A 26,753-nucleotide genomic window follows, 5' to 3' on the forward strand; every position below is an offset into this window, starting at 1 on the left:
ATGTCAAAGGGCCTAAAAGTCCTAGCAGCTTCCAGTTTGAGAATTTTTGAACGTCCATGTCAGGGTTCTATGAGGTGGTTTACAAGGCTCGGAATGAAAACTTGGAACACACCGAGCCTTACCAAGTTCTATTCCATGAGCTCAAGAAAATGGTGCTTCATCTCAGTGAGTGAAGTAGAGGGCTCTTCTCCAAATCTAAGGTTCACCTCCCACACCGCCCTTTTAGTGGTCCTTAGTCTTGATACCACCCTAGAGATGTGACAATTATCTGTTGACAGGAATGCGACCTTTGTGCTAGACTAAAGAGATGGGTCATAACTTTGGTCGTGCTTGAGACATTGTCGAAAAAGCAATATGCAAGGATTACCAACCTTAGATAAGTGGATTGTGGGGTCGAGAAGTGGCATCTAGAGGGGGTCAATAGATACTTAACATGATCTATGAGCAATTTTTGTTTTCCTTGAAAATTAAGCAGATTTTGCACAAGTGAAGTAGCATCCGTAGTTTCTATACATGCATATCTAGATGTTGAGGAGCGAAAATTAAATAGCGTGCATTCGCAAGAAACATAAAATGATGGTAGAGTAGGAAGATCAAACACTATGAAGACACAAAGATTTTTGGCGTGGTTCTAATAGGTGGTGCTATCTTATGTCCACGTTGATGGAGACTTCAACCCATAGAGGGTAACGATAGCGCGATTCCACGAAGGACTCCACCCACAAGGGATCTAATACGTCCATTTTGCATCATGAATTGTCTTTGATATTTGTGTTATTCTTGTCCATTATCCCCTATTATCATACAATTCTTATGTCTTTTCTCTCTGAATATCAAGGAGCATCACTGAGTGGGGAATATACGGAAACTAGAATTATGGACCGGGAAACCGAGAAAAAGGCAGAAAAATCAACTTTCTCCAAATGACCTGAAATTTCACAGAGAATTTTTCTGTAATATTCAAGAATTATTGGGCCAAAAATATACCAGAGGGGGCCACCTACTGTCCCACAAGGCAACAGGACGCGGCCACCCCGCAGTCGGGCCCTCATGCCTTGTGCTGACCATATTCTCTTATTTGACGTGTTTCGACCAAGAAAAAAATTATAAGAAATCTTTTGGTACAAAGGGCCACCGTCTCGAGGCGGAAACCTCGGCAAATGCCCTTTTGCTCTCCGACAAAGAGGTTCTATCGGGGCAGCATCCCTCCGAAAGGGGGAAATCGAAACCATCGTCGTCACCAACGCTTCCTCCTTCATGGGAGGACCAATCTTCATCGACATGTTCACGAGCATCATCTCAACTCCGACCCTAGTTCATCTCTTGTATTCAATCATTGTCCCAAAACCATAGATTGGTACGTGTGGGTTACTAGTTCGGTTGATTACATCTTGTAGTTGATTCTTGTTGGATTACTTGGTGGAATATATTATATACAAATCCTCAATTATCATTACTACACCTCTCATCTTGAACATGTTGATGATATGTGAGTAGTAACTATTGTTCCTGAGGACATGGTATTCGTTCGATATTTTGATGAAAATTATGTTGTTCCTTCTCCTAGTGTTGTCAGGTGAACGTCGACTACATGACACTTCACCATGTTATGTGCCTAAGGTAAGTCATTGTGGAGTAACAAGTAGAGTATGGGTTGCCAGAGTGACACAAGCTTAAACCCTAGTTTATGTGTTTCTTCATGAGGGGCTGATTTGGATCCACATGTTTAATGCTATGGTTAGATTTATCTTAATTCTTCTTTTGTAGTTGCGGATGCTTGCGAGAGAGGTTAAACATAAGTTGGTTGTTTTTTCAAGTCAGAACAGAACCTTAACACCGGTCCACCCACATATTAATTTATTAAAGTAGCGAACGCGAATCAACTCAATATGATGAACATGACTAGACAGAAATTCCCATCTGTCCTCGGGAGCGCTTGTTTATTATAAGAGTACTTCAGGCCTATGCTTTGCTACAAAAAGGATTGGGCTACCTTTCTGCACCTTTTCTACTATTGTTACTTGTCACTTGTTATGAATTATCTTGCTATAAAACTATCTATCGCTGTTACTTACAACTCTTGCATAGAAAACCTTGTTGAAAACCGCTTATCATTTCCTTTTGCTCGTCATTGGGTTCGACACTCTACTTATTTAAAGGACTATGATTGATCCCCTATACTTGTGGGTCATCAAGACTATTTTGTGGCATCGCTGCCATCGAGTGAAACACCTTTGGTAAGTGGAAATAGGTAAGAAAACATCTTCAGTACGTGCTGAAATTTACTATTGCTTGTCACTATGCACGGTCACCCTATGAGTGGCTTGTTCGGGGCATCTTCACCTCGAACGGAAGTTGAGGAAATTGTTCCTCAACCTACTGAACCTACAGAAAATATTTATTATGAGATTCCTTCGGGTATGGTAGAGAAATTGTTGGCTAATCCTTATAATTGTTCAACTCATCCTCATTACCATTTGATATATGTCGATAAGATTTGTGGATTGTTTAAACTTACGCGTCTACCAGGAGACAAAGTTAAGAAGAAAGTTTTCCCTTTATCTTTGGAGGGAAAAGCACTAATGTGGTATATGCTATTGGATGATACTGGATCACGGGACTGGAATCGCTTCAAGATGGAATTTCATCAGAAGTTTTATCCTATGCATCTAATTCATCATGATCACAATTTTATCTATAATTGTTGGCCTCATGAAGGAGAATGTATTTCTCAATCTTGGTGAGGCTTAAATCTATGATGCACACTTTCCCCAACCATGATCTCTCAAAAGAATTGATTATACAAAATTTCAATGCTCGGCTTTCTCATGATGATCAAACATTACTCGATTCTTGTGGTGTTGGTTCCTAAATGAAGGAGACTATTGAATTTAGATGGGATCTTCTGAAAACAATTAAACGCAACTCTCAAGATTGGAAACGCAATGAAGGTAAAGAGTCGGGTATAAAGCTTAATTTTGATTGCATTAAATTTTTCATGGAAACTTCTCATTTTTTATGAGTTTAGCAATAAATATGGTCTTGACTCTAAAATAGTAGCTACTTTCTATGAATCTTTTGCTACCTATATTGATCTTCCCAAGGATAAGTGGTTCAAATATCATCCTCTCATTTGAAAATTAGCTGATGAACCTGTTAAAATTAAGACGGAAGAAATAATTGTTAACCATGGTTATCCAATAGTTCCTACTGCTTACATTGAGAAACCTTATTTTCCTGTTAGGATTAGAGAACATGTTAGGGCTAGAATAGTGGTTAATAAAAGTCATGTTAGGACACGAAACCTTCTAAACAAACAAATGTTGAGCCTAATGTTGCTGTAGTTAAAGATCTCTCACTTGATAACATTGATGGGTAGGTTTCTTACCTTTGTGATGAAGCTGTTAGAGTTGCAAAACCTATTAGAAACGAACGAGATGAACTTGATAAAAATAAACCATCGTTAGGGACACGTGTTATTTCAGTTAAAATAGGAGATCATTGCTATCATGGCTTGTCTGATATTGGTGCTATACCTTTTACACTATATCAAGAAATTATGCATGATATAGCACCCTCTTCGATTGAAGATATAGATGTCACTATTAAACTTGAAAACCGTGATACTATTCACCACCTGGGATTGTTAGAGATGTTGAAGTCTTGTGTGGAAAAGTCAAGTACCCCATAGATCTCTTAGTACTTGGTTCAAAACAAGATAACTTTTGTCCCATCATATTCGGACCTTTCTTGAATACTATTAATGCTGAAATTAATTGTGCTATCAAGAAGGTCAAAGTGAGCTTTGGTGATTGGTACTACAACAAAAGACCTGCCACCGGCGCTAGAAATAGGAGTGTTACTTGATCCTCCTCAGCAACGGCACCAGGAATCCTTAAGCTGCGGCTACGCCTTAAGGGGCTTCCTAGGCAAGTATGCAAAGGATTTCCCCCGTGGCCTTGGAGCCTTGCGTTGGTGTTCCCTCGAAGCGGAAAGGGTGATGTAGCAAAGCGGTGGTAAGTATTTCCCTCTGTTTGAGAACCAAGGTATCAATCCAGTGGAGGAGTATCTCAAGATCCTGCACAAACACAAAAGCTTGCTCCCAACGCTATGAAGGGGTTGTCAATCCCTTATAGATTGTTCGCCAGGTGAGAACTGAAAGCAACAAAGTAACAAGCAGAGTAAAAGCGGAGGTGTAAACGATGGATGTTAATAGACCTGGGGGCCGTAGTGTTTACTAGTGGCTTCTCTCATAAAAGCAAGTAGACGGTGGGTGAACAAATTACTGTCGAGCAATTGATAGAACCGCGCAAAGTCGTGACGATATCTATGGCAATGATTATATCTATAGGCATCACGTCCAAAACAAGTAGACCGATACTTTGTGCATCTACTACTATTACTCCACACGTCGACCGCTATCTAGCATGCATCTAGTGTATTAAGTCCAAAAGAACAGAGTAACGCCTTAAGCAAGATGACATGATGTAGAGGGATAATCTCAAACCAATGATGAAAACCCCATCTTTTTACCCTTGATGGCAACTACTTAATGTGAGTCTTGCTGCCACTACTGTTACTGGGAAAGGTCCCACATGGTAGAACCCAAAACCAAGCACTTCTCCCATTGCAAGAATCATAGATCTAGTTGGCCAAACAAACCCAAGACTCGGAGAGACTTACAAGGATATCAAATCATGCGTATAAGAAATCAGCAAAGACTCGAATATATAACATTGATAATCTGATCACAAATCCACAATAAATCGGATCTTGACAAACACACCGCCAAAGAAGATTACATCGGATAGATCACCATGAAGATCATGGAGAACTTTTTATTGAAGATCCAAGAGAGAGAAGAAGCCATCTAGCTACTAACTACGGACCCGTAGGTCTGAAGTGAACTACTCGCGAGTCATTGGAGGGGTGATAATGATGAAGAAGAAGCCCTCCAACTCCAAAGTCCCCTCCGGCAGGGCGCCGGGAAGGGTCTCCAGATGAGATCTCGCGAAAACGGAAGCTTGCGGCGGCGAAAAAGTATTTTCGAGGCTCCCCTGATTTTTTGCTGAATTTTTGGGAATATATAGGCCAAGGATCTAGGTCAAGGGGCGGCCAGGGAGGCCACAAGCCCTGCCACCGCCGCCTCCCCCTGGTGGCGGAGTGGGAGCTTGTGGGCTCCCTGGAGCCCACCTGGCTTGGCCCCCTGATCTTCTTCCGTTCGAGAAAAATCATTTCGGGGTTTTTATTCCATTTGGACTCCGTTCCAAAATCAGATCTCAAAAGAGCCAAAAACACAGAAAAAACAGGAACTGGCACTTGGCACTGAATTAATAAGTTAGTCCCAAAAAAAGATATAAAAGGTACATAAAACATCCAAAGATGACAAGATAACAACGTGAAACCATCAAAAATTATAGATACATTTGAGACATATCAAGCATCCCCAAGCTTAACTCCTGCTCGTCCTCGAGTATGGAAGTGATAAAGAATGAATTTTTGATGCTTTCATGCTACCTAGCATAGGTGTCCTTTGTAATTCCTCTTATGTGACGTGAAAGTTCAAATCCATTAGATTCAAAACAATAGTTTGCTATTGACGTGGAAACAATAATAATTCAAGCAAACTAGCAAGGTAATCATGAACTTTCAAAATAACAAGGCCAAAAGAAAGTTATCCCTACAAACGCATATAGTCTGGCTATGCTCTATCATCATTGCACAAAGAATTTAAATCATGGACAACCCCGGTATTGGCCAAGTAATTGTTTCACACCTTTACTTTCTCAAACCTTTTCAACTCTCATGCAATACATGAGCGTGAGCCATGTTTATAGCCCTATAGATGGTGTGGAATGTGGTGGAGGTTGCAAGACAAAAAAGGAGAAGATAGTCACATTAACTAGGCATATCAATGAGCTGTGGAGATGCTCATCAATAGATATCAATCTGAATGAGTAGGGATTGCCAAACAAATGATGCACTAGAGCTACGAGTAAATGAAAGCTCTTAAAGAAAACTAGTGGGTGTGCATCCAACTTGCATGCTCACGAAGACCTAAGGCAATTTTGAGGAAGCCTATCATTGGAATATACAAGGCAAGTTATATAATGAAAATTTCCCACTAGCTATATGGTGGTGACAAAACGAGAGACTCTCAATCATGAAGATCATGGTGCTTAATATGCACAAGTGTGGAAAAAGTGGTAGCATTGTCCCTTCTCTCTTTTTCTCTCATTTTTTTATTTGCTCGGCTCTTTGGCCTCTTTTTTTTATTTTGGTGGGCGTATTTGGCCTCTTTTATTTCCTCAGATTGGACAATGCTCCATTAATGATGATCATCACACTTTCAACTCAAAACTTAGAACAACGATGTCTCTATATGGAATGCCTTCGGTAGTGTACCGTGGCAATGATCTAGCATGGCATAGACATTAATGGAAACATCATGCTAGCTATCTTACTATCATGTAATGTCAATGTAGACGTGGTGGCACATGTCATGGTGGTAGTTGCATGGCAATATATCTCGGAATGACTTTGAAAAAGCCATAGTAGGTATGTATGGTGGCTATTTTGAGGGAGGCTAACCGTGGGTTTTGTGCACCGGCGAAACTTGCACGACACTAAGAAGATAGTGATGGTGGAAGGTGAAAGTGCATCTAAACCATGGACTCAACATTAGTCATGAAGAACTCATATACTTGTTGCAAAAGTTTTATTAATAATCGAAACAAAGCATTCAACGCATACTCCTAGGGGAAGGGTTGGTAGGTATAAACCATCGTGCGATCCCGACCGCCACACAAAGGATGACAATCAATATACTAATCATGCTCAGATTACATCACATAGCGGTTCACCATACGTGCATGCTATAGGAATCACTAAATTCAACACAAGTATTTCTAGATCCACAACACCTTACTAGCATGACTTCAATATTACCATAACCACAACTCAAAACTAATTGAGATGAATCAAACTCCTCTAACTATTCAATGCACATGAAGGTGGAAGTGTTTGTATCCCTTTGGATAACTACCCCTTTTGAGACTACTTTCAAAGCATAGATCAACTACCAAGCCACGCACCACTGTGATCTAAAAGATATAAGTTAAGCACATAGATCAAAAGTGTCTAGCTCAAAAGATATAAGTGAAGCACATGTGAGCTGAATTGTCTACCAAAAGATATAAGTGAAGCTCAACAAAATCATGGTCAGTGCATGTCTATCTCTCTAGGTGTGCAGCAAGGATGATTGTGACACACCAAAACTAAAAGACTCCTACGATACAAGACGCTCCAAGCAAAAACACATAACATGTGGTGAATAAAAATATAGCCCCAAGTAACGTTACCGATGGATTGAAGACGAAAGAGGGGATGCCTTCCCGGGGCATCCCCAAGCTTAGGCTTTTACGACATCCTTGAATCTCTTGGGGTTCCTTGGGCATCCCCAAGCTTGAGCTCTTGCCACTCTTTATATTTTTGTCCATAAGAACTTCACCCAAAACTTGAGAACTTCACAACACGAAACTTAAACAGAAACTCGTGATAACATTAGTATGAGAAAGCAAACCACCACTTCCTTAGATACTGTAGCAAACTTAAATTCTACTTGTTCTCATGTTGGGTTACTGTATTTTAAATCTTCCATGGCTAATACCCCCCGATACTATCCATAGTTTCATCAAAATAAGCAACCAACACAACAAAAACAGAATCTGTTAACAGCAGACCAGTCTGTAGATATCTGTGTATTTCGTATACCTGTGGTACTTCAAAAATTCTGACAAATTACGACAGTCTGAAGAATGTTCGTAGCAATCAGTAGCAAAAAGAATCAACTCAAAATCTCTTAGAGAACAAACATGAAAATTCTTTTCGTGAGCAGAAAGTTTCTGTCTTTTCCAGCATGACCAAACGATCATCCCCAAGACTAATCATAACGGTTTTGCTTGGCACAAACACAAAAAGAAACACAAAAGACACAATCATAACAGAATTATGAAAGTGTGGAAAACACAAAACAGAAAGAAAAAGGATAGATTCGTTGTGTTGCCTCCCAACAAGCGCTTTTGTTTAACGCCCTTAGCTAGGCGAAAGTGATGGAATCACGTATAGTCATCTTTGGTGCTCAAACCATAAGTAGCCCTCATCATAGATTCATAAGGCAATCTTATTTCCTTTCTAGGAAAGTGCTCCATGCCCTTCTTTAAAGCAAATTGAAATCTAATATTCCCTTCCTTCATATCGATGATAGCACCAATAGTCCTTAGGAAAGGTCTACCAAGAATAATGGGACATGAAGAATTGCAATATATGTCAAGTACAATGAAATCCACGGGTACATAGTTCTTATTTGCAACAATAAGAACATCATCGATCCTTGCCATGGGTTTCTTGACAGTAGAATCCGCAAGATGCAGATTAAGAGAACACTCTTCAATCTCATGAAAACCAAGAATATCACATAAAGACTTTGGAATCGCGGAAACACTAGCACCCAAATCACACAAAGCATTGCACTCATAGTTTTTTATTTTGATTTTGATAGTAGGTTCCCACTCATCATGAAGTTTTCTAGGTACAGAGACTTCTAGTTCGATCTTCTCTTGAAGAGATTTCATCATAGCATCTATGATATGCGCGGTAAAGGCATTGCTTTGGCTATAAGCATGTGGAGAGTTTGCAATGGATTGCATCAAAGAAATGCATTCAAACAAGGAGAAATTATCATAATTGAATTCCTTGAAATCCAAAGTGGTAGTTTCATGACTACCCAAATTTTTGACTTCTTCGACTCCACTCTCCACACCTTTATCATCAACATAGGTGGACTCCGAATCATTGGGGCGTTTTTCAACCAAAGTGAATTCATATCCAGCCCCTCCATAGATAGATTTGACACGCGAAAACAAAAATTCAAGAGGAGACACACCAAGCACTTTAATATCTTCGTGATTTGCATCACTAGAACGCACCCTTTTAAACCATTCATGCCTAGCGTGAATTTGGGCGGTTCTTTCTTTGCTCTCATTCATGGAGACACGCATGGCTTTCAAAGTTTCATCCAAGTTGACCTTGGGAGGAGCGCATCTAACTTTCAAATCATCAATATCACAAGACATCCTATCAACGCTCTTAGCCAAATCGTCTATTTTGAGTAGTTTTTCCCCTATGGACGCATAGAAAATCTTTTGAGAGTTGATGAACTCTTTGATATTACTCTCTAAATCAGATGGTAATTTGTTGTGATTTCCATAAGTGTTGCTGTAGGAATTTCCATAATTGTTAGAGGAGTTACTAGGAAAAGGCCTAGGAACATAGTTTCCTCTAAAAGCATTGTTGTTGCCAAAATTGTTCCTACCAACAAAATTCACGTCCAAACTAGCGTTGCTACTCTCAATCATAGAAGATAGTGGCATGTCATTAGGATCTACGGTAGCGTTTCTACTAGCAACCAAATTCATCAACTCGTCGATCTTAGTACTAAGCGAGTTAATTTCTTCTATAGCGTGCACCTTTTTGCTAGCAGGCGACCTTTTAGTGTGCCACTGACAGTAGTTGGTCATGATATTGTCTAGGAGTTTTGTAGCGTCTCCTAACGTGATTTCCATGAACGTTCCACCTGAGGCGGAGTCCAAGATATTGCGAGAAGCGAAATTCAAGCCAGCGTAAAAGATTTGTATAATCATCCACAAACTCAAGCCATGAGCGGGAAAATTTCTAATCATAAGCTTCATCCTCTCCCAAGATTGTGCAACATGTTCATGATCAAGTTGCTTGAAATTCATGATATCGTTACGTAAGGAGATGATCTTAGCCGACGGAAAATACTTGGATATGTAAGCATCTTTGCACTTATCCCAAGAATCGATACTATTTTTAGGCAAAGAAGAAAACCAAGTTTTTGCGCGATCTCGCAACGAGAAAGGAAAAAGTTTCATCTTAATCACGTCATTATCCACATCTCTTTTCTTTTGCATATCACAAAGCTCAATAAAGGTATTGAGATGGGATGCGTCATCTTCACTAGGAAGGCCAGAGAATGCTCTTTCACAACAAGATTCAGCAAAGCTGCGTTGATTTCAGACGATTCCGCACTAGCGGCGAGAGCAATTGGAGTACTAATAAAATCATTATTATTAGTGCTCGAGAAGTCGCAAAGTTTGGTGTTTTCAGCCATGACGACTTCAACAAACAAACAAGCACACAAGCAAGCAAGAAAACCGGCAAAGGGAAACGGCAAAGGCAAAAAGAAAACAGCGAAGGAGAAAGGCAAATGAAAACGGCAAATGTGAAGTGGGGGAGAGGAAAACGAGAGGCAATTGGCAACAAAAGTAAATGCAAGAGAATAGTTTGTGAGACCTACTAGGATAGATCTTTATTTCTCCTCCCCGGCAATGGCGCCAGAAATACTTCTGCTACTGCAACAAAAGACCTTCCAACGGCGCCAGAAATAGGAGTGTTACTTGATACTCCTCAGCAACGGCACCAGGAATCCTTCAGCTGCGGCTACGCCTTAAGGGACTTCCTAGGCAAGTATGCAAAGGATTTCCCCTGTGGCCTTGGAGCCTTGCGTTGGTGTTCCCTCAAAGCGGAAAGGGTGATGTAGCACAGCGGTGGTAAGTATTTCCCTCAGTTTGAGAACCAAGATATCAATCGAGTGGAGGAGTATCTCAAGATCCTGCACAAACATAAAAGCTTGCTCCCAACGCTATGAAGGGGTTGTCAATCCCTTATAGATTGTTCGCCAAGTGAGAACTAAAAGCAACAAAGTAACAAGCAAAGTAAAAGCGGAGGTGTAAACGATGGATGTGAATAGACCCGGGGGCCGTAGTATTTACTAGTGGCTTCTCTCCTAAAAGGAAGTAGACGGTGGGTGAACCAATTACTGTCGAGCAATTGATAGAACCGCGCAAAGTCGTGATGATATCTATGGCAATGATTATATCTATAGGCATCACGTCCAAAACAAGTAGACTGATACTTTGTGCATCTACTACTATTACTCCACACGTCGACCGCTATCCAGCATGCATCTAGTGTATTAAGTCCAAAAGAACAGAGTAACGCCTTAAGCAAGATGACATGATGTAGAGGGATAATCTCAAACCAATGATGAAAACCCCATATTTTTACCCTTGATGGAAACTACTTAATGTGTGCCTTGCTGCCTCTACCGTCACTGGGAAAGGTCACCACATGGTAGAACCCAAAACCAAGCACTTCTCCCATTGCAAGAATCATAGATCTAGTGGCCAAACAAAACCCAAGAATCGGAGAGACTTACAAGGATATCAAATCATGCATATAAGAAATCAGCAAAGACTCAAATATATAACATAGATAATCTGATCACAAATCCACAATTCATCTGACCTCGACAAACACACCGCCAAACAATATTACATCGGATAGATCTCCATGAAGATCATGGAGAACTTTGTATTGAAGATCCAAGAGAGAGAAGAAGCCATCTAGCTACTAACTACGGACCCATAGGTCTGAAGTGAACTACTCACGAGTCATTGGAGGGGTGATGATGATGATGAAGAAGCCCTCCAACTACAAAGTTCCCTCTGGCAGGTCGCCGGGAAGGGTCTCCAGATGAGATCTCGTGGAAACGGAAGCTTGCGGTGGCGTAAAAGTATTTTCGAGGCTCCCCTGATTTTTTGGGAATATATAGGCCAAGGATCTAGGTCAGGGGGCGCCCAGGGAGGCCACAAGCCCTGCCACCGCCGCCTCCCCCCTGGTGTCGGAGTGGGAGCTTGTGGGATCCCTGGAGCCCACCTGCCTTGGCCCAGAAGCCCCGTGATCATCTTCCGTTCGGGAAAAAATCATTTCGAGGTTTTTATTCCGTTTGGACTCCGTTCCAAAATAAGATCTGAAAAGAGCCAAAACACAGAAAAAAACAGGAACTGGCACTTGGCACTGAATTAATAAGTTAGTCCCAAAAAAAGATATAAAAGGTACATAAAACATCCAAAGATGACAAGATAACAGCGTGAAACCATCAAAAATTATAGATACGTTTGAGACGTATCAGTAATATGTCTCATTAGTTTAATTTCTCCAAGTTTAATAAATAGCCACATGAGAAAAAATTGCCTAATAAGGATGAAATAATTGGTCTTGCTTCTACTGATGTACCTCCTACCGATCTACAAGAACAATATTTTCTAGACCATGAGAACGATATGCATTTGAATGAAAGGAATGAAATAGATAGGATACTCCATGATCAACAACCTATCCTTAAGAACAACTTACCACTTGATATTTTAGGTGATCCTCCTCCACCCAAAGGAGATCCCATGTTTGAGCTTAAGGCTTTACCTGATACCTTGAAATATTCTTATCTTGATGAAAAGAAGATATATCCTCTTATTATCAGTGCTAACCTTTTAGAGCATGAAGAAAAGAGTTCACTTAAAACTTTAAGGAAGCACATGGCTGCTTTTGGTTATACTCTTGATGATCTTAAGGGCATAAACCCCACTCTCTGTTACCATAAGATTAATATGGAACCTTATGCTAAACTAGTCATTGATAACAAACGTTGTCTCAATCCTAAGAGAAAGAGGTGGTAAGAAATGAAATACTAAAACTCTTAGAGGCGGGTATAATTTATCCTATTGCTGATAGTAGATGGGTAAGTCATGTTCATTGTCTTCTTAACAAAGGTGGTATAAATGTAGTTCCTAATGATAAAAATGAACTTACTCCAAAAAGGATAGTAACTGGTTATAGGCTGGTAATTGATTTCAAGAAATTGAATAAATCTACTAGAAAAGATCATTACCCCTTGCCTTTTATTGATCAAATGTTAGAAAGATTGTCTAAGCACACACACTTTTGCGTTCTTGATGGATATTCTGGATTCTGTCAAATATGTTTGTGAAAAGAGGACCAAGAGAAAACTACATTTACTTGCCCTTTTGGAACATATGCTTATTGGTGTATGCATTTTGGTCTATGCAATGCACCTGCTACCTTTCAAAGATGTATGACTGCTACATTCTCTGACTTCTATGAAAAGATTGTTAAGGTTTTCATGGATGATTTTCCGTTTACGGAACTTCTTTCGATGATTGCTTGAGAAACCATGATCAAGTTCTGTAGAGATGTGAAGAAACTAATATTGACTTGAATTCGAAGAACTGCCACTTTATGGTGAATGAAGGTATAGTACTTGGGCATAAAATTTCCGCACGAGGAATTGAGGTAGATAAGGACAAAGTTGATGCAATAGAGAAAAATTCATGCCCAAAAGATATCAAAGGTATAAGAAGTTTTCTTGTTCATGTCAGTTTCTATTGGAGTTCCTTTAAAGATTTCTAAAAGATTTCTAGACCATTATCTAATCTTCTCCAAAAAGATGTTCATTTTGTTTTCTATGATGATTGTGTTGGAAATATGCCCTAGAGGCAATAATAAATTGGTCACTATTATATTTCCTTGTTCATGATAATCGTTTATTATCCATGCTAGAATTGTATTGATTGGAAACTCAAATACATGTGTGGATACATAGACAACACACTGTCCCTAGTGAGCCTCTAGTTGACTAGCTCGTTGATCAAACATGGTCAAGGTTTCCTAGCCATAGGCAAGTGTTGTCACTTGATAACGGGATCACATCATTAGGAGAATGATGTGATGTACAAGACCCAAACTATAAACGTAGCATATGATCGTGTCAGTTTATTACTACTGTTTTCTGCATGTCAATGTATATGTTCCTATGACCATGAGATCATGCAACTCCCGGACACCGGAGGAATACCTTGTGTGTATCAAATGTCGCAATGTTACTGGGTGACTATAAAGGTGCTCTACAGGTATCTTCAAAGGTGTCTGTTGGGTTGGCATGGATCAAGACTAGGATTCGTACCTCTGTGTGACAGAGAGGTATCTCGGTTCCCAATCGGTAATACAACATCACAACAAGCCTTGCAAGCAATGTGACTAAGGAGATAGTTATAGGATCTTGTATTAAGGAACGAGTAAACAGACTTGATGGTAACGAGATTGAACTAGGTATGGAGATACCGATGATCGAATCTCGGGCAAGTAACATACCGAAGGACAAAGGGAACATCATACGGGATTAACTGAATCCTTGACGTAGAGGTTCAACCGATAGAGATCTTCGTAGAATATGTAGGAGCCAATATGTACATCCAGGTACTGCTATTGGTTTTGACCGGGGAGGGTCTCAAGTCATGTCTGCATAGTTCTCGAACCCGCGGGGTCTGTACACTTAAGGTTTGGTGACATTTCGATATAGTTGAGTTATAGGTATTGGTGACCGAAGGTTGTTCGGTGTCCCGGATGAGATCGAGGATGTCATGAGGAGCTCTGGAATGGTCCGGGGGTAAAGATTGATATATAGGAAGTCATGTTTTGGTCACCGAAAAGGTTTCGGGCTCATCGGTAGTGTATCGGGAGTGTCGGGAGGGTGCCGGAGGACCACCGGGAGGGGTGTGACGACCCAAGAGGCTCATGGGCTATGAGAGTAGGTGGTCCAGCCCCTGGTGGGATGGACAAAGTATCTCTCAAGGTCCCATGCAAAAAAGGATAAAGGAAAAAAGGCAAAAGGACCAAATTAGGAAGGAGTCCTAATAGGATTCCACCTCCCTTGTGGGAGGTGGATACCTGCCTTGTTGGCTCGGCCGAACCTCCTTGGAGTGGAGGCCAAGGCTGCCTCCTCTCCCCTCCTCCTCCTATATATACTAGAGGTTTTAGAGGTGAGGGCATAAAAAACATAATTGCCACATGCTCCCTCTACAGCTTTCTAGATGTGTTTCTCCTCTAGTCTAGTTCGACAGTGCTTAGGTGAAGCCCTGCAGGATTAGTTCACCACCACCACCACGCCGTCATGCTAGAGAACTCATATACCTCTCTGCCCCTCTTGCTGGATCAAGAAGGTGGGGATCATCATCGAGTTGTATGTGTGCTAAACGCGGAGGTGTCGTCCATTCGGCACTAGATCGGGATGGATCGTGATGGGATCGCGGGACGGATCGTGATGACATCGTGGACGGGCTGTGATTTGAATCGCGAAGATTGAAAGGATCGATATGGTTGACTAGAGGGGCTGAATAGGAAACGACCACTTTTTAATTAAGCTTAGCAAGTTAGGGTTAGCAACATAAAGGTTATCTAAAATGACAACAAGGAAGTGAACCTATATGATGCTACCAACTATAAGTACTAAGGCAAGCAAGAGATAGACAATAACAAATACATACACAATGTAAAGGTTAGAGATAACCGCAAGTGGAACCAATGAAGACGAGGATGTGTTACCGAAGTTTCTTCCCTTTGACAGGAAGTACGTCTCCATTGGAGCGGTGTGGAGGCACAATGCTCCCCAATAAGCCGCTACGGCCACCGCATTATCCTCACGCCCTCGCACAATCCAAGGTACCGTGATTCCACTATAGGTGCCCTTGAAGGTGGCAACCGAACCTTTACAAACAAGGTTGGGGCAAACTCCACACAAAGCTTGGAGGCTCCCAACAAGACCACGGAGCTTCACCATAATGGAATGTGGCTCCGAGGTGACCTCAACCATCTAGGTTTCTCTAACACCCAAGAGTAACAAGATCCGCAAGGGATTGGTGGGGGGAATCAATTTTTGTCTTGGTGGAAGTGTAGATCTAGGCCTTCTCAACCAATCCCTAGGAAATCAACAAGTTTGATTGGCTAGGGAGAGAGATCGGGCACTTTTGAGCTTAGGGAGCAACAATGGAGCTTGGGAGGGTCAAAGGTGGGGTTCTGGAGCAAGAAGAACCCTTTATATAGTGGGGCGGGAAATCCAACCATTTTCCCACTCACAGCCCGATCCCAGCGGTACTATCGCACGCTGCAGGGGTACTACCGCTAGCACTCTAGCGGTACTACCGCTGGCTGCAGCGGTACTACCGCTAGCACTCCAGCGGTACTACTGCTGAGCCCATGGTAGTGCAGAGGCACTACCGGGCCAACCACCGCCAAGAAAGTCTTTGCAAAAAGTTCGACGAAGTACAGCCGCTAGGAAGGTGGTACTAAGTTCCTGGAGCGGTACTACCACTGACCAGGGGCGGTACTACCACTAGGCCCAACGGTACTACCGCTAGGGACAGCGGTACTACCGCTAGGAGACCTTTTTGCAAGAGGAGATAAACCAGAGGCGGGAAACGCTCCAAAGTTGCAGGGAAAGGGGAAAGAGATAAAGTGTGTGCATGCAAAATTGATTCCACCCAAACCTTTCCACTACGGATCCCCTCTTAATAGTACGGCGTTCCTACGACTCAAAGAAAGTGAATCGTAGAGGACATCATGCTTCTGTTCCTTGGAGGGTGCCGAATCGTCTTGTGCCGTTGACATGTATTATCTGAAAGCTTAATGCACACAATTAGTCCTTTACGGTACTGTCATCAATCACCAAAATTACTTAGGCATGAATATGCCCTAATAATCTCCCCCTTTTTGGTGGATTGATGACAATACCGGATTTGCACAGTAGATAGCATGTGAACATAAGGATAAATAATAGAGATAATTGAAGAGCATATGACTCACAGCATATGATAAAAATAAGTCTCACATCACACAAAGCAAAGATAGCAAACACGATCAAACCAATTTCAGAGCAAACACGATAAAGATAAGCAAGCTAAAGCAAAACGCAAATCCAGCTCCTAGACTCTCTCCCCTTTGGCACAAGACACCAAAAAGGGGCACACCTAACGATACAGGTGGTCACTCCGCATCCTCATCATCCCTAGACGTGTCTGTGGCATCCGGATCCTTCTCGTCCTACTCCTCCTCAATGTCCTCCTCAGAAGCCTCCTCCTCTGCATCAGACCCAGTCCACTAATAACCTTGAGCCTGCATCCAATCAGACTCTGGAGTGATGTCGTCCTCTGAGCCGCTTGAGATATTTACCTCAAGGGTCCTCAAGACACGCTTGTGCCTCTGATGGTTCTCCTTCTGGGCCACATGAGACTGATATTGTCCCTTGGCATGCATACAGAAGAGAGTCTTCATTTGATCCTTCAGTTTCACTGCCCAAGATGGCATAGCAGAAGAGCGGGTTTGTGAAGCAGGTCCTCCTCCAGCAGCAGTCTCTGTGTCCGTGTCCATGTGCTGAGAAGAAGTTGATGAGTTGGCCCATTTGTCTTTGATACGGAGCTTGATAGGATCATGCACAAAATAGTCAGCCTGAATAGGGAAGGGATCTACCAGATAGACCTTGTGCCACCTCTTTTGAATATAGGCAAACAAGTAGGGTCCGTAGATGGGAACCTTGCGGTTCATGATGCAGTTCCAGAGCTCACTGAACATCACGTGGGCAATATCAAGAGGGGCAGTATCCTTAGTCCTAGCCTCCTCACATAGCAGAAGCATCTCAACTAGATGACCATGCACCTCGGCAAAGTTTCCAATACGAGGGAAGAGAGAGTTGTGAAAGATCCGATGCATGATATCCAGATGCTTGGGGAGCACACCTTTCTTCACATAAAGTTGTTGCAGCCTGTCCTTGGGGGTGGCAGTGGATGAAGAAGGAGCATGAGGACGCATCCCAAGAGCATTTTCGTCCCCCTGAAAGTCGACTTTGAGAAACTGCATGAACTCTGACCAGGAACATGTCATCTTCTGAGTACCGGTCATCCAAGTCATGGTGCGCACGTCATCAGGTGCAAAGTGAATAGTGACATAAAACTGGGCCACAACATCTGAATCAAAGTCTTGTCTAAAGGTGATGATCTCTGTAAGGCCAAGCTTTTCAATCAATGAGAGAGCCTCACTAAAGTAGTCTGGATTCCGCTGAAGATGAGCACGGTCAATCCACTGCATTCGGACAAATATCTTCTCACTACAAGAAATATGTCAACTAACGACCTTCAATATTGGTCATTGAATGGTCATTGATTTCCATTTGTGACCTTTTTATGACCAAAAACAGAAGGTCTAAAGTTGAGGGTCTTTAGTGAACTATAACGACCTTTTTTCTGGATTGGTCGTAGGATTTTATGACCAAACAGAAGGTCGTAGGTTTAACGACCAAATGATTTGGTCACTAGCAATCTACCCGCACCACGTCAGATCCACCGTGGCAGCCTGACGTGGTAGAATTATGACCAAATGAAAAGGTCGTAAATAAGATTCAGCCCGGTCCATTCCGATTGTCTACATGGGCCGGGCCCAATAATTTGGCCTTTTATTTTCTAGGATAGAATCTTTTACTGAGCATGTTTATTATTAGTCCACCTTTCTTTTGGGCCTTGGCCTACTCTTTTTGTAGGCCCAAGCCTTCTTAGTCTATTTCTTGTTTGGGCCTCGGCCTTTTTGCTGTCCAAACTAACTTTAGCGCCCAAAGAAAATGGTCCAAACAAAACTTAAATAATTGACAACTTCACAGGTGCACAGCTTCACAAAATAGAGCAAGACATTGTTTCTTCACTAGAATGACCAATCAAGTGGGCTAACTTCATCAGGTTCTTGAGAAGTAAGCCCACTTCACTGTTTCTAGGACAGGTTCTACGACAGGTTCAACTTCTACAATGCTTTAGCGCCGAAGAGAGCCATCAAGTGGGCTAACTTCTCTTCCTGTTCCTGAGACTTCTTGCGTAGCAGCTCAAGTTCCTTGTCGCGTGCAGCTTCATATTCTTCCACCTTTAGCTTGATTGCTGCCATTTCTTCTTGCATCACTTTTGCTTGAAGCTCCGACCTCTCCAGCTTCTGCTGAAGATCACGAACATGAGCAGCCACAATAGCAGTTCCTTTGCCAGAGTTGTTACTAGATGACTTGAGCCCAACATTCCTGAGGAATGTGCTTTGGTTGACTTCGGTCTTGAGCACTTCTTCAACAATCTCAGCATCAGACTTTGGTTCTTCAACTTCTGGTATCGGCGCGTCCTCCATTTTTTCCATCTCAAGCTACCATATGGAGGAAGATGATAGACATTAGTGGCAGATCTATTTCACATTCTGCAAGAGAAACCAAACAAGAATGCCACCAAACCAGACCAAGAAATGGATTATTTGAAGTAATCAAGCCAGCACACAAAATCTATATGTAGATATTTTACTCAAACTCAAACAGAAGTAGATGATAACTACTAAACTTAAAAGCATTATTTGAATCTCGCTACAGCAAGTGTACACACTTATGTGATCTAGAGACATGCAATCGGAACAATATGGTGGTTCTATATAATATGGCTTCTTTGTTGAGAACTAACATTCAGATCAATTTTCATCATCATAAAAAATGCAACAAATAGCTACACCAAATTCTGATATCTTTGTTGAGAACTGTACAACAAATTCCGGTATCTTTGTTGAGATACCAAACCTATCTTAGGCTCTAGCAAACAGCATCAAATCATGGAACATAGTGTGTGTTCTTGCTGGCTGTGAATCAAACAGTGCTGAGGTCTATAGACTAAAGTTTGAACTAGCTGGACAAAAGCATGGAGTGACTTACTATAGCAATCTTGACTCGCTCCGAAAACCCGTGCTTCTTGCTGTTGTGGGTGACCTTGAACAAGTCAATCGCACACAGCTCCTCACCCTTACGCTCTTCTTTCTGAAATGTTTTTCAACAAAAATTGAAATGTTATTCAGAAAGAATAAGAAATGATATTCAACAAGGCTCAAATTGTAAGGTATTTAGAAAAAGGTACTCATTGTGGCAAAAATGTCTGCGGTGTAGTGCGTGGAACCAATTCTCTGTTGGTACACGACCTTTTCTCGATTAATCTTGTTCGACACACAGGTTTCCTACAAAAACGCATAATGTTATTTGCCAAGTTGAAAGAAAGTGGAATAGGCAGTAGTATAGTAGGACAATACGAGTCTGAGCATATTGATTTGGAAATATTTCAGTTATCCTGCACTAGCACAAGTACATGAACAACTAGTACTATATAAGAGTCAGTGTATTACAAATGGTGTTGCTTTTGAAAGTTGGTGCTCTCTATTGTTCCTACTCTGATCATAAACATGGAAGAGGAAGAAGGGGACCATGGCCCATTCCCATCCTGATGTGCAGAACATAAATCAGCAAACAGAGCATATACATACCTTGTGTCTTGGGGTAGACCACATCTGCACCAGAGCTTGCCATTCACCATCCGTCAGATCTGGCACCAGAGACTTGGTGCTCACTTTGTTTGCTTCTACGGTATCAAAATACTTCTTCTTGATATTATGGCATCGATTCTTTGAAATTTTCTGCAGAACATCTTTGCACGCGTACTTGATGGTCTCCGAGTCTGTGTTTATCTCAAAATTTGCCTACCAAGACAGCAAACAAGGAAGGAACAACATTAGTGATCATTAACTACATAACATAAAATAGAGTAGCACATTAACTATAAAACAAGTAGCTTACAACAACTTTCCCAATGTAGTCCTCCACTAGAGTAGCATTATTTTTGTATTCCTTGAAGTGAGGAAGAACCGGCAGATGGCTTCTTGCAATGAGTCCACACTCAGAAGCAAACTTTGCTGCCTATAGAGGCTTCTCTGGACGCTTCATCCCTTGGGCAATTTGGATAGGCACCTTTGTGCGAAGCGCCTTGCTGATTCTCTCTAGCCCTTTGCCATTTCTAAGTATATTCTTGTTAGTCATTGCATCAGAAAATGAAATTGAACTCGTAAATTAGAAGAGAAATTGACAGATGCAGGAATGGTTTTGCTAAAGAGGTAAGCATACATGATCACTTCCATTTGCAAAATGCACTAGTAAAAGAGAAGGTGAACTTGCCTGGTTGAAGCACAAGATGCAGTTCTTCTTCACTGATGACATCATTCCTGTCAATAGAAGGTGCACCACGCCTGAGGGGTACGCACACAGTGCCGCTTTCATCCATGCAGAGAGTGGTTTCTTCGTTCATCGGTGAAAACTCATCACGCATTTCCACTGAGCTCTCAAAGTCCATGCCCAGCGGACTTTCCTGATGGTCCGTCACAGCCGCCATAGTTTCTTTCTGCCTTGTGACTCTATCAGGTTCATCAGGTTCCAGGATCCTCTTTGTTTGTCCTGGAGGTGGGGCCATCACCCTTCCTGGAGGCATTGCAGCAGATGCTTCTGAGCTCTTCCTATTCTTGTTGGTTGTATTCTTAACACCAGGCCTCTTCGTTGTAGATTCCTTCAGTGCCTTGTATAAATAGCACAGAAAAATTAGATCACAATATAAATATGTGAGCATAAGGAAACACAAAGCATACAAGAACCCGAACCCTCCAAGCAAGACAGAGTTTGCACCTTAATAGTCTTGTGCACTACAACTTCATCCTCCTTAGGATTGTACTCTAGGTCATCACTGATAACTCCACTACCTTCTTGAACCCCATTAGTTGTACCTTGTTGTACATCATTTGTTTTCCTAATCATTGACGCTATTGCATCAATGCCAAGGGACTGGAATATCTGATTGTTCCTCATCATATTTCTAGCCCTAACCTTCTCGTACTCGGTGAGAGGAGGCTCATCTTTGCAAGGCAAAGGAAACATAATTATTAGGTTAATTGTTGGAATGCATGGGCAGACAGCCAAACATATCTTATGATATTTTATTATCATTTAATCCTACTTATTCAACTAAGGAAGAGTAACAGCACACAGGCATAGCTAAGACAGCTAATTCAGATTACACCAATACATTTTCATAATAAAATCTGACAGTATTTTACATCGCCAGCCTCCAAGATATTTATAAATCTGACAGTGTAACAACAAGGAGCAACTTGCATACCACTGGTTGGCCTCGGGTTTGACCTTGTCATCCTTGACATGGATGATCTTGAGGTGGTGCTTGCAAAATAGAATAAACAACAATCAGATATAACAGGGATAAAGTAAAATGATGCACTTATATCAATAAAGGAAAGCATTTAGACGAGCATGCACATACATGTAATACATGTGAAGCAAACTTGTTGGATCAACATTATAGTGATGTAGTTAATGCATCAGTACTAATACATGTAAAACACTTGGACCAGCATGCACATACACGTGTAGCAATGCACATACAGTTAATGCATCAGTACTAAACTGACAGTTGAAGCAAGCAACTAAATTGAAGCACTTGGACTAGCATGCACATACAAGTGTAGCAATGCATGGAAACTCTAATTAACCATGTATGCTAGCAAGCAAGCAGGCCATAGTAGTCAAGCAACATGAACCCTAACCCTATGAACCACGTCAGCGGACATATTTACCCCATGAACCCTAACCCTAACCCCATGAATGTACCGAACCATCCCCATTGATCCAGCCCCATGAACCCTAGAAGGACACATGAGGGGGATCTATCAAACCCTAGAAGATCTACTAGAAGAACACATGAGGGGATCTATCAACGGGAGATGCACTACTGGAAAACAGTTTTTTGCCATCTGCTGCTTCTTTGCCGTCTGCTGGCTGATGGCAAAGACCCTCTTTGCCATCACCTACCAGAAACCAGACGGCAAAGAGAAGGCTGATGGCAAAGAGGGTCTTTGCCATCTGCTGCTTCTTTGCCGTCTGCTGGCTCACGGCAAACAGCACTCAGGCTGACGACAAAGATTTGGGCTCACGGCAAACTTAACTTAGGCAGACGGCAAAGCGCTCGGCTGGCCCACCCCGCACCCCCTCTCTCCCCCCTAACGACCTCTCTCTTTGTCGTCCGCTTTTCTCCTCTGTGTCGTCGGGAGGCGCACGGCAAAGAGGGTGCGCCCCTAACGGCCGTTAGCCCCACCCCCACGCGCCTCTCTCTCACCCCTAACGGCCACCCCACACCCTTCTCTCTCACCCCGCGACACCACCACCACCACCGTTGCGCCCTCCTCCGGCCTCCCTGCGCCGCCGCCCCTCCTCCTCCGGCCTCCCTGTGCCCCCTCCTCCTCCGGCCTCCCTGCGTCCCCTCCTCCTCCCTCCTCTGGCCTCCCTGCGCTTCCGCCCCCTCCTCCTCCGGCCTCCCTGCGCCCCCTCCTCCCTGCGCCCCCTCCTCCACCATGCCCCCTCCTCCTCCCCGGGACCTCCTCCACCACCGCCGTCGGAGCTCGCCCCTTCTCCACCACCACCCCCTCCACCACCACCGCTGTCTCCTCCACCGCCGCACCCTCCTCCTCCCCGGCCGCCCCCTCCGGTGAGTCCTTTTTTTCTTTTTTTGCTAATTAAGAGATTTAGTAGCATATATAGTTTAGTTGGTAGGTTAGTTAATTAGTAGTTTTAGTGGTAGTTTAGTTAGTTGGTAGATTTAGTTAGTTAATTTGTAGATTTAGTAGGTAGTTTAGTGGTAGATTTTGTTTTGTTAATTAGTGGTAGCTAGATTCTTTTTTAGTTACTTAGTGGTAGATTCTGTTTTTGTTATTTTTTTGCTGTTTAGTGCTATCTAGGTTTAGCGATAGGTTTAGTTAGCTTGGTTAGTTAGGTTTTTTAGTTAGTTAGCTTAATAGAAAGAATAGGAAGAAGAAGAAGAGGAGGAGGAGGAGAAGAGGAGAAGAGGAGGAGGAGAAGAAGAAGAAGAAGAAGAAGAGGAGGAGGAGGAGGAGAAGACAAAAATAATAAGGAGAAGAAGAAAAGAAGAAGAAAAGAAGAAGAGAAGAAGAATACCTTCTCCTCCTCCTCCTTCTCCTCCTTCTTCTCCTCCTCATCCTTCTCCTTCTTCTTGATTTCTTCTTCTCCTCCTCCTCCTCCTCCTTCTTCTCCTCTATCTTATTCTCCTGACCTTATTTTCCCCAACAATGAGATAATTAGCCCATTTAGCTACAAAATGGCATAAAAACCTTGGTTAGCTCATGAATATTATATTCTTAACTTGTTTTCCTCTAAAATGACATAATTAGAATATTTGTGTTGATCGGGTGGATTTACATGTGAGAGTTGTCTCGTCGCTGTGAGGTCTGCTGTGCGAAGACCTGCCCGTGCGTTGTACGAGCTCCGCCCCTGCATTCGTGGGTCAGTACAAATTTCATCTCCTCCCTGCCCCTTCATTTCCTGTGGCTCGGTTTCCGGATGAAACTTTCTAGATTTAGGTAATTAAATTAATTTATCAATATGCGTGACCAGTATGCGTCTCCTGTTTGAAAGGGAGACATCTATAAATATGCATGTCTTTGCATATTTATAACCACCAACATTATCCATGGACAGCCCGAGTATGTGTAGATTGGGTTCGTTTTCCCGTATGCTGTCCTCGGGATCCGATGCGGAATTTCGTCAGTGCCTCCCTGTTGTTCTCCGGATGCACATCCTCTCTGTTTATTGCGAAGACGTGTATCAGGAGAACAGCGGGGAGGTGCTGCCGAAATTTTGCGTTGGATCCGGAGCAGAGCATGGGAAAACGAACCCAATCTACACATACTCGGGTGGGATTAGGACCTATCTTTACCTATTAGCGTGTAGGTTGCCTGGACGTAATAAAAATGGCGAACCTGATTAACCGATGAATATAAATGCTAAATTATATATAAATATATTTCTTCTGTCTTTAGTAGCTAGGCAAGATGAATGATCGTGCGTGGATGTATACCGGTCACCCTAGTCAGAAAGAGATGACGAAAGAATGGTTTATAAAAACAAAGGAATTTGTGAAGCCGCATTCGCAAATGGCTAGGAAAGAAACTATTGCCCCTGTCCTGGATGCGACAACTATAAAAAGACGACAGAGGCTGTAATGATTAAACACCTGCAAAGGAGGGGTTTTAAGCCTAATTATACGGTGTGGACATTTCATGGTGAGTCTATACAACGCACAAGAGTTGAGGTGGTTCGTCATCGCATGGACGAGCATGGTACCGGGATCGAAGACATGGTGCAAGACTTTGATGATGCTCGGGATTCGGAAGATGAGATGGAGGAATCTACAAAGGCCTTTTATGAAATGTTGGAGTCTTCAAAATGTCCTCTCAATGAGCACACTGAGCTCTGTCAGCTGGATGCAATTGCACAAGTAATGGCTCTGAAGGCTTAGTTCAACTTGGGAAGAGAATGCTATGACGCGATGATGACACTATTTGGACACTTCCTACCCAAAGGCCATGTCATGCCTGCAAACCTGTACCAGTCGGACAAAATACTTCATGTGCTTAAGATGCCCTATGAGAATATATATGTGTGTGAGAAAGGATGTGTCTGATTTAGGAAGGAGTATGCACACTTGGACTATTGTCCCAATTGCGAGTCTTGCAAGTATCTTGTGGTAGACAACGGTATGGGTGAGCAGAGGCAGACCAAAATCACAGTTAGTGTTCTTTGGTATATGCCAATCATACCAAGACTTCAACGTCTTTTCATGGTCGAAGAGACAGCCAGACAGATGACATGGCACAAATTGGGCAAAACAACCGAACTAGATGCGGAGGGGAATAAGGATGGTGGTACACACATCGGATGGGGAAGCGTGGAAACATTTCGATGGATTGCATCAGGATAAAGCGGTAGATCCAAGGAATCCTCGAGTCTGCGCCGCCACGGATGGTTTTAATCCCTTCGGCATGACGATAACCCAATACAGTTGTTGGCATGTATTTGTCATTCCACTCAATCTCCCCCCCCCCCCGGGAAAATTATGCAAAGAAAGAACATATTTGTGACGTTGATAATTCCAAGGCCCAATTATCCGAGGAAGAATATGAATGTGTACCTGCAACCGCTTATGGATGAATTGGAAGAATCTTGGGATAATGGGGTCAAGACATACGATGCCGCTAGAAAAGAAAACTTCAAAATGCATGTGTGGTACATGTACTCTATGCATGACTTGCCAGCGTATGCGCTATTCTCTGGATGGTGTGTGCATGGAAGGTTCCCGTGCCCCCAATGCAAGGCAGCTCTTCAGTTTCATTGGTTGCAGGAGGGTTGGAAGTATTCTTGCTTTGACTTGCATAGACAATTCCTGGATCCTGACCATCAGTTCAGAAAAGACAAGAAGAACTTTACCAAAGGTAAAGTTGTCAAAAACATGGCACCACCTGCGTTCACAGGCTAACAGATCCTGGATCAGTTAAACGCCCTCGAGCCTGATCCAGAGCGTCCAGGGTATTTCAAGGGGTATAATTCAAAACACGCGTGGACTCACAAGCCATTCTTCTGGGATCTGCCTTACTTCAAAGACCTCCTTCTTCCACACAATATCGACATGATGCACACTGAAAAGAATATCGGAGAGGCTATTTTTGGTACATTATTCGACATAGATGGGAAGACAAAGGATAATACTAAGGCCAGAGTTGATCAAGAGACACTATGTCATAGACCGTTACAAAACATGCGAGAAGGCAAAGGAAAGCAGAAGTGGTCGAAGCCAAAGGCCTGGTTCAATCTTGGAAGGCCAACTTTGAGGGAAATTATCTTGTGGGTCAAAATGCACTTGATGTTCCCCAATGGGTATGCAGCGGATCTAAAGAGGGGAGCGAGTCTTGAAAAAATAAAAATCTTTGGTCTCAAGAGTCATGATTGGCACATATGGCTAGAGCAGGTAATGCCGGTGATGTTATGTGGCTTTATTCCTGAGGATGAATGGCTAGTACTGGCGGAGCTGAACTATTTCTTCTATGTTCTTTGTGCGAAAGAATTGTCGCCTAGCGTGGTAGAAGACATGGAGGAGTTTGCACCGGAGTTGTTGTGCAAGTTAGAGAAGATCTTTCCACCGGGCTTCTTTAATCCAATGCAGCATTTGATTTTACATCTACCGACCGAGGCAAGATTGGGTGGGCCCGTGCAAGATCGTTGGTGCTATGCAACTGAGAGGATG

The sequence above is a fragment of the Hordeum vulgare genome, chromosome 1H (assembly GCF_904849725.1).
Source record: "Hordeum vulgare subsp. vulgare chromosome 1H, MorexV3_pseudomolecules_assembly, whole genome shotgun sequence".
NCBI classification, from domain to species: domain Eukaryota; kingdom Viridiplantae; phylum Streptophyta; class Magnoliopsida; order Poales; family Poaceae; genus Hordeum; species Hordeum vulgare.